This window comes from Rhopalosiphum padi, chromosome 2 (genome assembly GCF_020882245.1).
Source record: "Rhopalosiphum padi isolate XX-2018 chromosome 2, ASM2088224v1, whole genome shotgun sequence".
In the NCBI taxonomy this organism is placed as follows: Eukaryota; Metazoa; Arthropoda; class Insecta; order Hemiptera; family Aphididae; genus Rhopalosiphum; species Rhopalosiphum padi.
The window spans coordinates 53544694-53560190 of NC_083598.1; the positions used below are offsets into that span (position 1 = coordinate 53544694).

At 33.0% G+C, this 15497-nt stretch overlaps 1 protein-coding gene across 4 annotated transcripts in view; it reads right to left on the bottom strand.

Moving 5' to 3' along the window:
* Nucleotides 1-15497, bottom strand: part of LOC132920348 (complexin) — a 201764-nt gene that overhangs the window by 32612 nt on the left and 153655 nt on the right. Inside the window, exon 1 of one of the 4 annotated variants that reach the window (XM_060982673.1) lies at nucleotides 8130-8227. The exons of the other annotated variants lie outside the window; for them this stretch is intronic. The gene's annotated coding sequence lies outside the window, so the exon portion shown is untranslated. Of the gene's footprint in view, nucleotides 1-8129; nucleotides 8228-15497 lie in introns of those variants that run through there. 4 annotated transcript variants of the gene reach the window in all.

Below are 15497 nucleotides of genomic sequence, written 5' to 3' on the forward strand. Positions count from 1 at the left end.
CGAACAGAGGAGACGACGGCTTCGGCAGTTATTTATATACGTGGTGTATAGTTGAAACGCGTTGTTCCCGCCAACGGCTATACTGATTTAAATACGCCGACCGCTGAGAGTCGATCAAAGAGATTTTTTTTCTTTTGTAGTTTGTGCCCAGATTCGGTTCCGCTGGTGTTAAGAGTGAAAAAAAGTATTATGATACAGAGTAATATATTAAATATATTGCTATGAATAATATCCATAAATATAATATTAAATTTGGATAAATATAAATACTTCAAATAAAACAAAACCAATAAATTCTTTCTAAAAGTCAAACGATTTATTATGATATAAAATTATCTGCAATTTTAAACAACGCGACAGTGTAAAATGCTATGTATATCTTACAGATTGCCGTTTATATATTTTAATCCGTTTAAGGTAAGTTAACAACTCAAGGATCCATTTACAGCACTTTTATTTTTTATATATTTTCATTAGCAGTAAACTCGATACGAATTGCCGACTCATTTGAGTAAATATTTTCAAAAGAACATTAAATACACGAAATTACGTTTTTACGTCTTTCGTTTCCTCGGCATTGTGAAATACGAGTAAACAATACGCATTTGTCAATTCCGAAATTGCGAGTTCTCAGCCACCGTACGTCGTAGTTTTTGGAGCCATAAAACAAAATCCGTTGTTTTCCGTATTTTCTGCAGCAATGTAATAGGCACCGTAGCGTAATTTAATCTAATTTATAGCAATACTTTTTCATTTGATTCGGACGGTCCAACTAAAGCGTGCGACTAATACGACTATAACGTAAAACCAGACTTGCACACTATTAAATTATATGTATGAAATAAAACAGATGTGGGTGACGATTGACGAACTAAAATCGTGTCTATTTGATAAAAAATTTAAATACCTAAAAGAATATTTTAAATTTATTCTGATACCATTGAAAACATTTATACCGTTTTAAATATCGAGTAGATTAGTTGTAACGTACAAAATACATAACGATATTCGAATATTATGAATAGGTATGATCATTCGACGTCTGGTGATAAAAATAATCATCGCACTGTTTAATATATATAATACGAGTGTATACGATGATATTGAAACGTAACGTTCCGTCCGATCAGATATTCCAGAGACGGTTTTCGACCACCAGAAGTATAATTTCGATTTGGGAAACGGTGCCGAAACGAAATGTATATGCTCCAAAGCCATTTTCGTTTTTTTTTCAGACACTAAGCCAATAACGTCCAGATGTTTTCCGCGCCCGTTTACGTAGCTATATCACATGTAACGGCTGTTGTTCAGCGGGGCCAACCATAATACGGGTGTAATAATATATACGATGGACGTTAATTTTCTAGCCGTATCAATATTTGGGCGAAAAACTCCGGGCACGTAGAACGACAGAGAGAAAAAAAACCATACCAAACCAAAAATAAAGCACCCAAAACATAATATAGACGGGTCGTCCAAATCGTTTTCAACGAAATTGCTTTATAATGTTAATAATATCGCACACATACACACATATATACACATATTATATGTGTATAATATAAACCATTTAATGACAAACAGTTTAGTGACACCCGGTTCAGCATTTTTATTTTTATCGGATCGAAAATGATCAGCGACTGTGTATGTACAGGTTGATCCATTATAACGCGGGCTGCGAAAATATTAGTCTGCAATATCAAGTTTTAAAAAAACTGTAATTCATTCACATTTTAATTAACCATATATCAACATTTTATAAGGCTTGATCTGCATCTTAATTCATAGTCAAAACTATATTGTATAGAAAATGCAATGGAGAATGTAAGCATTTAATTAAAATATATAATATGAAAAACCAAAATATCTTAGTTCACTTGGTGGTGATCCGTCCTGCCGTAGATAGTATAATATAGGTACACTATACATTATTATCGATAGCGTATATCGTTTAGCGACGGCATTTGACATGATAACAAATCTCCATCAGTTAGCGTAGACGACGAAGCGTATCAGACACGGATCATTTTCTACAAAACTTTGTTCATTAGAAAATTGTATAAGGAAATAAATAACACACACACACATCCAACCCTCACCAGCACAACCCATTCGGTAATTATCGGACACAAACACACACAACGTATAAGTATATTGTATCATGCCGCAGTGTGCAGCTGAAGTATTTTCAGTTACGCATTCACAAAAGACGGACTTTTGGCCAAGTTTTCGAAACAATCACCGTTGTCGGTTTGAAGCACAGTTAATGGCACGCGATTACTGTGTAGTTGGAGTACAGTGTGCGGGGAAATACGTTCGAGTTGGGCGTAAAGCATCCGATATGCGTAATATAACGCAATAACAATAATAATAATAGTACGCTTACGATGTTATTTTATTGTAATAACTACCGATATAAAAATAACACCGACACCCGTTTAACTGGAGCGCTATAAGAATGCCGGAAATCGCGTGAAACTTTATGTACACACTGCCGTCGTGGGTTCGTTTTTCCGGTGTCTCGTAGGAACACATTGTTTATATTGTTACTGTTAATGCATTTTTATAATAGTACAATAAAATCATAGTAACACGGCGTGTTAAATAGGCAATTTAGTTACACCTCTGTGGTGATGGTTACAAGGTACAACACACCGTTTATCACTCCACATCATTATATTACGATGCAAATGGATGAGAACGAGTGATTTGAAGATGGCGTATCAATATTTATTATACCACATCTGAAGTTACGACTGTTTACTATTTTTTTTACAGTTGATTTTTATTGATTTTATAGATTATTATATTATTATTATTATTATTATATATAGAGCTTTGTTTATAGCTTAAACTATACTTAATTTCATTAAATCAACGAACATTAAATATTTTTTTAAAAATGATTTCGATATTGGGTTTAAGAAAAGTTTGAAGTTTAAACAAGATAAGTGCAATAAAGTTGATACCGAATATGTATATTGTATATTATACCTACTATAATATCGTTTCGATCCTCTAAAACTTAAAATCTCTATAATAGTTTACATTAACAGTAAGTGCTTCAAATTATAAAAAGAATAAAGCTTGAACACCTACTTAGGAAACAATGTGCGTCTGGGATGAAAAAAATCACCTTGTTGAAGGATTATTATTCTCGTATCGAAAATAAAGACGGTGGTAGTCTTTATCACAATAAGTTATCATATATAATAATAAAGACGGAAACGACGAAAAGTCAGGCGTGAACAACAATACATAGAAAGTTTCAGGCGGTCGGATAAGGTTAGACAAATTACGAGTTTTCCGATTAGCTCTAGGAAAAACACGGCCAAGAACTTATAGCCGTCAGCAAAACTCAAGTACCTATCGTCGTTGTAAGAAGAGGCCGTGAAAACTTTTATAATTCCCTCGAGGTCGTACGGCGAAACATTAATCCCGTATCGTATATTAATATTATAATACGTGTCCTTATATCAATATCGATTGGAAAACAATCAGTTATGGTTGAATAACAGTTTGACTACTATTATAAATTATTATTATTATATTGTATACGTCTGTAAGTGCTTGATTCACCATAATTTTTATCCCGGAGGGGAGAGGTCATCCTAAATTATGTAATGTTTAGACAATTGTTTTTTGAGTTTATGTTGTAGATGTTTAATAATATTTGAGATATATTTTTTTTTTCAAAAAACGAATTAAGTACATTCGACTTTTGGAAAACACTAAAAATCTTTGCGATGGTGATTGTCAGATGACTGTAGCACAATTATAAACTCGTACACTACAGCATTACGTGTGGTTTAAATAATATACTGCTGACAGGCGCGTGAAAAATGCACACAAAACCATCATATTAATGGTAACAACAATAACGCACAATGTCCCGTATATCATAATATTATTTAATAATATTATAATTTATAGTGTTGTGTTGTATATAATATACATACAGTGGTTCAGCGCGGTATGTACGGCAATAATGCACCGGATGCATTTTCCGGAAATGTTTGGTCGCGCTTATTATTATCATCATCGCCGCATTCCGACGCGTATAACTGAAAACGCGAACGCGAAATAAAATACTTGCACGAGCAATTTATGCGGCGAACCACGGAGGCTGCAGCAGAGCATAATATATATGTATAATGTCGTCTGAATAAAACACGTACATACCATCACAGCCTCGAGCGGTAAACTTGAGCGAGATCTCGCCCAACAACATGTTCCAAGCTTAACTCGAAGAATTCCGTTTGACTTTTTTTCCCTCTCGGCGTATATTAAATTTTCCGTACTAAACTCAATAAAATGCTCGTTGAAGTGGACGATTCGCATAATTTAATGATGATAATGCTGATGCAAGTAATAATAATAATAATGATTATAATTATTTTTATTATTATTATTATTATTAATATTATTCCTCGCTTCTCCGAACCACGCAGCGCACTTCACGTCAGACACAGATGCGTCCAAGACCTTTCCGAACAATTATTACAGGGACGTAGAGATGCTGATTATATGCCTATAATAGGTAACGGACAATACAACGAAAATTTAATTAAAACCGACCACCGAATCTTCACGAAAATTTAGCGGCCCATCTCATAGCTTATTTGGACTGGGTGCATTTGATGATAGAGAAAATAAAATGAGAAGGACAATTATACTAGTCTGGGTTATATAAAATAATATTATTTTGCTTTAACAGGCCCTACATAATTTTTTTCCATTTCTTAGCTGATGGTTCTAATTTTATTTTTACGAATTATTTCTTAGTGATGGGGTGGGGATGATCATGAGGTATATTTTTATAACGATACTATAATGAAAACACATTATATTATGAAGTAATACCATCAGTATTCCATGTATCGTCCCAAATACACAGACTCTATGGGACTTGGTGTCATGATATAGGCCGAGTTTCAAGTGAATCATAGCATATGGATTTAGTCCTGTATTATACTAAGGTCAGGCAGAACTAAGGATATTGCGAAAATAATTTTTGCGATTTGTTGATACCCGAATGAAATAAACGTATATTTGAGCGCATTTGAATACAACATTATAGTGCGTGTCGTCACTGTGGATTTTTTGATATACGCTTAATACGTAATCACGTGTCACTTGTTAGTATTATAAGTATATATTATATTTATACAATAATATTACGTATAGAACTTGATAGGAAAAAGAAGATATTCGTCGTTGAAATATAATATATAATGTTCGTATACTTATACGAACAGTCATACATTATTGTAATATATCTATACGCTCTAGTTAATTTTTGTGTTGACATACGATGTGAAATTTCCTTCATAGAAGGTACTTGATTATTCGCACATCACGAACTTTATATTATTATATATAGATATACAAATAGGTACCCAAAATGATATAGAATACTATAAAATTAAGTTCCCGTTGTTAAATATTTAGTGTGTATAGTGTATTATGTACTCTGCAGGGGCTTTGCTTTTCCAAAGATATCACGTATTTGTTCGTGATATTTCAAGTTTTACGAAAATAACTCGACGCGCGATATAAAATTTGTGATATTATTTTCTCTCTACAGCCTTTTCCTGACAAGCATTAGTTTATTACATACGCTCGAATAGTTCTTCGAAATCCTCATTACGTGTCCAATGAATAATCGCGTGGTAGGAGCAACCAAAAGAGCGCCGCATAATAATGATAATAATAATAATAATGGCGTGCTCGGTCGGCTGTGAATTTCCGACGACGAATTAATTTCGCGACACACTCGTATACCACCCGAAAATTAATCCACAGAAAAGTATTTGCAAAAGAGCTTTGGCGACGAGTTCCGTTTATTCAATTTCGCTATTCCTCCGGCAAAGGCGGCAGTGGCGGTTGATCAATTTCGATTAGTGAATTCAAAACGCTCTCGGGCTCATTGTCATCATCAATTTATTTTAAATAATTTCCCGGTTTTAATTTGAACTCTCACAAGTCGTCACCAGTTTGGAACATTATGTACTCGACAACACCAAAACTCTCGCAAGAATAAAAGGATTATTCAAATACATATTTCAGTACCACTAACTGTTAATAAAAAATGTATAATATTATAATATTAAATTACTTATATATTTTAAAAACTTGACCTAAACATATTTTGTTGTCACAAAATGATTATATTTGCAAAACATTATCAAATTATTTTAAGTTTTTCTAAGAATAAAATTTCTTAGCAAATTATTTTTTTTGCCGGATTTTATCAAATTTAATTTCCATTATAATTTATAATGCTGTTACAAAGACTATCTAATTACCAATAACTAGTGTGAAATAAAGCGAAAATGAAAAATCATCCATCCACTCTTGTTCTTGTTCTTGTTCACAATATTGGCGATCGAATGTATCCTTAGAAATTAAAAGATTTTCAGTGTGACAAGATTCGGTATACGGGTACATGACATTATTATAATATGGTTTACGCATATATCTATAATATTATGTAGAGATATTTGATGATATTAAAGTTTATAAATTACGTCAAGACTCGGGTGGTTGAAACGGGCTGTCGGAAGACGGTATAGACGCATATTATTATAGTATAACCTATCGATGACGTTATCGTCGATAAAACATACGCATTACAGCTGATTTTTGAAAAATGTATAAAATATATTATATTATTAGAAAGGTTCATCGTCATCGTGCTTGTCGTGTTTTCGCATTTTAAAAAAAATGGAACTTCGAGAAATGACAGTATTGTTGATCAGGAAAAAGATAACACAGTGCGTTTTAGTTTGTTAAACCCCGCGTGCATGCACACGAAAATATAAAAACGAAGAATACGAATATCTGTGTTGTATAATAATCGAGATGAACAAGAGAAAAAGTTATATAAGTGACTTTTTTGTTAACGGTCGATGTAGTGTGTATATGTGTGTGATATTTCCATATGGATACAATTCTTGGTATATGCGACAGTGCGTTGAAACTTTTTGCTAAGCCTCTCCTGCTTGAAATGTATCCCCCATTTAGCAACTGTGTATAGTAATATTAATAATAATAATAATAATAATAATGTAGTGTGAAGTGTTTTACATGCGTCACATATATAACCACCGGTATTTTTAATAACAAAAGAGAGTTTTTAATGTTGTCGTCGAAACTGTTCACGAAGACTAGAGTAAAGTAACAGAAAAAAGTACATACTGCAGAGAAATGGACGGAGAAATAGAGTATAACTTTACGATAAAACCATTACATTTAACTGCCACACGTTTTCACAAGTGTGAAAAATAAAACAAAAAAAATGTTAAAAACGAAAAACTCTTTTATCCTCTCCATTCTAACCCATCCTCTTTCCATACATACAAACATACATATAATACCAGTTAGCAAGGATGAAAATAAAAAACGTAAAATAACACAGACTCCCAAGGTAATACTCGCGATACGCGTGTACATAAGTCGCACATATTATAATATATTATATGCATACGTGTGTATAAGTATAGAGTGTAGGCATGTGTGTGTATGTGTTATAGGCTATAGTACGTGTGAGCAGTGTAAAACGGAAGTGTACGGGCTCGTAAAACAATGTAATGTTATACCTGGCGCTATTAATATTAATACTCGCACCGGCTATACTGTGCATTATACTATACAGTACCTATAGAACAGTTGCATTAAAAGTTTAAACAAGCTGCAGTGTGCGTATATATTATTATGAAACAAGAACGTTTTGCCTGCATTGCACGTGGTGTGTTTAATGAATAGGTAGACGTTTTGGCCGCACTATTATATAACCAGCATACCTACATAATACTATCAGTCACATATTAGAATTAATAATATTTAGTCGATGTATAAGACATAAGTGGTAAGCGTAACACACAGACGTCGTATCGAATGCAAAAGCGAAACAATACATGATCACATCAATCATCGTATGTACATAGGTTTGAGACATTAAGCGTAGATCGATGAAAATCATGATGCGCTTATAATTATTAGTACAATTGGATGTCAGATTACCTAACTTGTGGGATTTAATACAGGTAACAATAGGCGTTTTGTTTTCAAAGTAACAGAAACAAAATGCAAAATGTATTAATATGATAATATTATGATGAACTAACCGGAATTGGCGACAGCTATAATGAAGAAGATGGCTGTAGAAGCAGCGATAATGCACGGTCGGTGGCTCTGAGAAAATTAAAAGACGACTCGATGACCGGACACGCATGCACAGTGACGGTCGTAGCGATCGCACTGGAACTTATATACCATTCGGGCCACCCCACTCAACCCCTCAACCCTGACGCAACACCTACCAAGAGGGCGATCAGCTGTCTCGTATGCCACCCTGTTTCTCGATCGTAGGGCTGCATATTCAAGTCTTATTCTCGTTTCATTCTCTCACCCGTGAACTACCGTTTGTCACATTCCTTTCCGACGACGTTCAAGAATTTTTCCAGATATAAAACCGCAAAAACTCGTAAAATTTCCCCCTCTTCCCCAACGTCTGATGCAGTATCAAGCGCCGAAGCATTTTGTACATCGAAATCGCTTTTCAAAAATACTATTCACTCTCCGCCGTACAAATGTACTCACGTACATACATAAAATTGTGCATTTTCGTGCCAGCACGCACGGACGGTGTATTATTATATTGTGCTTATCGAACACAGTCGCGTCCTTCATGTGCCGCAGCGTGTTCTTACGCTAGAAACGATGAATAAAAGAAAAGCGATCGAATGGCTGCGTCGAGGTGAATAAAAACCATCAAAAAAACGCGTTCCAGGAGTAAAAGAAAAAAAATCGCGTAAAAAATAACGGTTCATTTCTTCCTTCTTTTTTTTTCACTAGGCCACCGCACAATATTAACAATATCCACTATCATTTTCAATTTTATGACACTTTTGTTTTATCGCGTGCCTACACGATTAGTCACGTTTAAAATGTTTTCATACAAATATCTCACAGATCACAAATATTATTGCAGAGCGTTATAAATAAAATAAAATAATATTATCTACAGCCGTTCAAAAATTATAAAAAACCAAAGTTTGTAATTCATCTATATAGCCATATAGGTTAGGATCTGCACCTAATCCTAATGACGTAAACGATATTAAAAATAAACTAGAGAACATTATTCCCAAAAAATTGAAACTATTAATTAGATTTGTATTAAAATATTATACATTTGACGATACATTTACAATAGATTTTATTCTCAAAAAAATGTAGTCTACTAATTGTTTTGCGGACAATTTTTATTGAGGATATCTGAATATGTATGCATTTGCTTGTGTATGAATAAGTGTTGAAAACTATGTATCGGCGCTGTGGGCGTGTGGCACGTGGGCGGTGGCGAGAACGGCCGTCAAGTTAATTTCACGTTATTAATAATAGCGCGTCGTGGACCAGTCAAAATCTGGCCAAATGTTCCGGACTGATCCGACGTCATAAATTATCAAAACTTATTAGACTATAATATATTACATATATGTATATCGTGTGTATGTGTATGTGTGTGTGTGTGTGTGCTGACACTGGCGGCAAACATGTAAAATTATTAATATTCAATTATCTCCTCCTCACCCAAGCTGCCTCTCTAAAATACCTGATCACAATTTTTATCATGCGTATATATACATACATATAATAATAATATAATATAATATACCTTAACCACAATACATTGGATGGTTTTATCTCTTACCAAATCGTCATTTCATTTCACTGTCATTAATAAGAAAAAAACAGTTACTGAATACTAGAAAGTTCACAAGTACCTACAGTAGATTTACACACACACGTATACGCCATTACACTACAAAATTGCATTTCAGTAGTATTCTTTTTTTCCACTCTTTCGCTAGTTCACTTATTGAATTTACTGAATTAACAAAACCATCGACCATAATTTATACTGTGGGCACCCTTAACTGACCTCGAATCGTATTTATCCTAACTGGTAGGTTAGAATACATTATTTCCGATCTTGAATCTGAATTTTGTCCTATTGTCTCACCGTCATCGTTAACGTATCTAGGCAATCCCTATGACACGATATCTAAAGCGTGTTGTGGGGGTTTTGAAATGTCACTCGTCCAGTAGGTACCTTATCTTTTTTTTTATCATAGGTACTTAACCAATGAAAAAAGCCTTTAATTTACCTAATTTTTACGTAAAACTATTACAACGGTGATGTATGTAAATTATTATTATTATTTACACTATCACTCTAATACCAACTCGCACACTCGTAATGATATTATACAGTATTGGCATGTGTTCACACAAAAATGTTCGATTATATCCTGCAAGGATAAATCACGCAGTGAAAGAAAAAGAAATGCACTATACGAATATACATGCAAACAGAAGTAATATAAAACGATTATATATGCACGGATAGAACGTTTTATTTTCAGGCGATTTAGCTTTATTGACGTTATTACATCGGCTCCGGGGAGGATTACGCGAGAAATATAGAGTATATAGAGAAATGTTTTTATCTACTGCGCGAACAACATAACTATATATGATATTAATATATAACCCGCTCGTGTACAGTGCAGCAATAGTGAATACATTTAAAACGGAAACGGCAACAACAATGATATTATAATGCGAGTTATATAGTATATGAATTGTTCTGAATCTGTAAACAGATCCTCCGAACTGTTTAATCGAAATAGTATAAAATATGATATGAGTAAATGCTTGATTCCCGATCTCCAATACATTCAATGGTCCAACGTATATGGTTGAAATAATACATCGGATATGACACGTCTAGTCGACTCTATAAATATTGTGAAATTTAAGATGTAAAATGCTTAGAAGATAGTATGAGCGTACAAGAAAAGTGATCGACTGGCAAGCAATGTATACATAATACTAAAATATGCAAGTGTGTCCTATACAATGTTAAAAAAAAAATAAAAATAGGTAGTAGGACTAAGTAGGTCATTTAACAAAATTACCTGCGACCCGTGTCGCAAAACTCCGCTTAATGTAAACATATTTGACGTATATACAAACACGTCTTGTAGTGGTGACTATAGTGACGGAAAAATCGATAAAAACCCTGATAATAAAATCATTTGCAAAATTATCGACAAAATAAATTACACGAAAGACACAATGTAAATCATAAAAATTAAATAATATTTTCATACATATTATGCTTTTAATGAAAGTATTTTGATTTTTTGGACGGTGACCCCTATAAAGGGAAAGTACAAGGGTTGTGAAAAATACGCAATATTTTTTTGAATATTTTAAAAATTTACAAGAAAAAATAATATAAATAGTTTTAGTAGGTATTAGTTTTGAATGAATACAGTGGATATCAATGAACACATCAATAATTGTAACTATGACTTAGTAATACTTAACAACATTTAACTGAAAGACGTTTGAGAGAGGGCTATTTACGTATGTAGGGGGGTCTCTAATTTCCCCCATGTCACTAATAAGCTGGCTTTTGTTACAATATCCGAATTTGAATAACCGGGACTTCGGAATACACTTTGATCCAGCAAAACTCTACAAATGTTATATTGTCAACTAAACTTTTAATGGCATTTAATTGCGTTCCCTAGAATTTAGATTTAATCGAAAACCAAACGAATATATACAATATATGTATATATATTGCAGTAATAAACTAGATATATATTATATTTACGTACTTAAACTATAATAGGTATGACCTATACGCCAGGACTATTATCGCTAATATAGTATTGAACGTTTGTATTGTAATAATAATTGTATTCACCAGACCAGAGTTATTGGCGTCAGCGTAGGTACTAAATACATAATATATATATATATATATATATATATATATATATTATATACCTGAACATACCACAATATGTATACGTGTACACGTAGTATTATAACGTTAATATGCTCGTGGAGTGTGCCGAGTGTGTGCGTGTACGGCACAGTTAGTTGTCGGTAAATGGTTTCGGCTCGTCGTCCATTAAGCCAAATCGATAAGTTGGATAACGTTCAAAAGGGTCCGTCGGCAACACACACATGTACAACATATACGCTTTAATAGTAGCCATCGTTGTATTAGTAGCTTTGCGTTCACTGCCGTTTCCCGTCGATTTAAGTATTATAACACAATAATAACTGTTATCCCTTTGGATTATAAGCGGGCGTGCGGGGCTTCGTTCGAGGTATATATATATATATATATTGTTAGTTCATATAATTTGCGTTCAGTCAATGTATATAGAAGTATATTCGAAAATGTACACGTAAACGTACAAGTTCACTACTGGTGAAAGACACTTAAGACACATAATACTATGTATAGGTGTCTAGGTGTCGTGGAGATAAGTTGAACCCGTAAAATTTGAGTCTTAAAGACCGACGCGAAGGAAGAATGATGTACATAATATCATATTATTACGTAGTGACAACATTTTAGCTATAATAAGTTTCAGAATGAATAAAAACCTTTACTACGATAAACACAACAAGAAGTATATTTACTACTATATTATTATTCAACAATCATTGATGGTAATCCTGTGAATTTTGAATTAAATCAAAGGTATAAATTAAATTTTAAAGGTTTTTCGTAGAAGTATATTTTATAATGTGTCCTACGTAAGTTAGGAGATATTTTTTCTTTCGTTTTAATACGATTTAAAGATCTACGGAGATGATCGCAACAACAAACCTAACTTGACCGCATCTGTTCAGACCTATGGAGAAATAGGAAAGATAGGATAGGCAAAGACGCCTGGTTGGTGTAGTCTGTATGTGAGCTGCTGCAAAAGACCTGCATGCGAAAAAATCGAGAGATTTTAATTCGAAAGGCGTGGACGTCAAAAAGCTTTTCCCGATAAAGTTCATTTGACCACCGTCGCGGCAGAAACGGACTTGACGGGGCGGCGGGCCGGAAAAAAGATACCTAGAAAACGCATTTGATAAAATATACGAACACACACGCTCGATGCGGAAACTTTATTGTTTGGAGTTGACCTAAAGGTTTCGCCCGTATACATGCTGTTCAGAAGAAGAAAATTTTCGAAGTGGAATGCCTCGCAAGTAGTCTACGGCGGGCAATCCCGTCCGGGGAAATGCGTCTTATTTCATCCGGACAAACATCGGCAGATGTCAAATCCTTATCGGGGCTGCCATATATTTTCCCCGAGACGTTCTATATACCCGGGCGTCGTTGTCATCCAATATATATGTATACATACATTTTGTTCCATAAGATAGAAACCACGGCTACGGCGGCGCGTCGGATGAAAAATATCATTTCACCGACATTGGGGTGGTGGTGATTCGACGCGATCGAAACGCCACACCGTTTGTGTCAGTACTGGCAAATCCGCACGATATTTTTTATTATTTTACGTGTATTTTCGTGTTGGCGTAACGCAGTCACAAATAACCACGAAATAGCAGCGTTTTCACAATTTTATTTATATTTTTTTGTATCACATACGAATATTACACATGTCCTAGATATTTTGAGAGCCAGCACACAAATACCTCACCTCTTCTACACCAAACACAGTTGTATATTTAGTGATCTCTTCAACGTGAGACATTAATTATTTCAAAAAGTTTTAACGCTATTCAAAATTCTGTTTCATAATATAAAGTTATGTATGTCGTCATTAAAAAGAATAAAAGAACCTCAAAAATAGTAGAAAACATAATATTTTTTCAGAAATGTTGTTTTTTAACAACTTAAAATTAGTCGTTGAAATAAATATTTTCTAAAATGTAAGTACCTTCTAAAAATTAGTGTCTTACGTTAAATGGATCATTCCGTATTAAGTAATATAATATTTTATAGTACTATACTATACATTATGCATTCAATAATAGTAGTGATGTTCAGTGAGTGGCGCCGAACCCTTATATCACTATAATAATGTGTGTGTACAGTTTAAATCGAGGTCAGGCCAAGGCCACGTTGCTTTTTATATTTCTCAAAAGAACTTCGGCGCCACTGATTTGATTACTCGTGATGAAGGTACGTTTAATGTGAAAGAGCATGTTAACAATACGACATCGTGTGTAACTACGTATTACAATTGATAATTTATTTATCATGCGAAGTGTAGTTCACTTTCAACGTATTTTTTAATAACGAATTAAAAAATGACAACATTATACACTTAATAACTTTGCGATCGTAAACAGTATTCAGACAACTGGATGAATAACGGCTTATAACACGTGTTCAGTGCGACAAATTATTATGAAATATTATTTATTACATAATATTATTGTAACAATTTAACACCCTGATATTCTGGACTTATCTCAATCGTATTGCGCCTTATATAATAATATTTGGGCTACTACCGATAGTACAATGTTCGGATTGTTGCACCATATTTATATACAAGTATATTTCGTATATATCGTCTTTATTATTGTAATAACGGTGACATTAGTGACTGCTACAGGAAAACTATGTCGTTTTTGAGACTATTATATTATTATTTGGAAATATATTATTATACCAGCAACGTAGTCTGTTGTAATATATTGATATATGTATTTAGTTGATTTATGGTTTTTAGTTTAAACTGTGCACGCATGTGCGACTATTAAAATAATCGTCAATGGCTATAATTTATTATGTTTAATATATGTATTGAGCTATAATACATTTATTGTAATTTATATACATAACTTTCATGTGATTTTGTTCTGTACATTTTTTTTTCGATGGTTTGTTACAATTTTGTTACAACGCCATTAATATATTATGCTACCAATTTGACTTACAAGAATATAAAAACAATATTATTATTATTATTATTATTATTATTATTATGCATTGGCCTGTTAATATTAATTAACAATATTTCAGGTACACAATTTAAAGTACGTCATTTGAAAAATTGTACCTTTAAACAAATTGAATGTTTGTATTAGCTGTGGTGAAAAGGTTTTAAAATTAAAAAAGTGCGTGTATATTTTATGTTTGATTATTTTTGCAGACGAAAATATGTGTTAAAACGATCCACTGAATTAATTAAAAAGAACTAACATTGACGGCCGTTTTATGAAATTGTTGTTTATTACAATCGTGTCTTCGGTGGTGTATTATTATAAATAAATTAATATTATAGCTTTTGAAGGTTAGGTATAATTATTTCTATAAACTAATAGATTCCTATAAACACATAAAACTGTATATACAGCTTTGACGGGAATATATTTTCAAACAAGCAACACGATCTTGATAAAGAAAATTGTTTATTTTAATTATTATTTTGCAGTGCGTTCAGCATAGAAATATTCATATTCTATTATATTTAAAGTTTATTACGAATTTTTTGATTAAAAAACATAATACCATATCCAAAAAAATAAAAAAAAAATAATTTTATAAGACGCGCGTGACCAATTCTATATCAACAATATCATTATTTTGTTTTACCTAGTACTTTATTAAATAAATAATAAAAGGTTTATTTTAATATATTTATTTT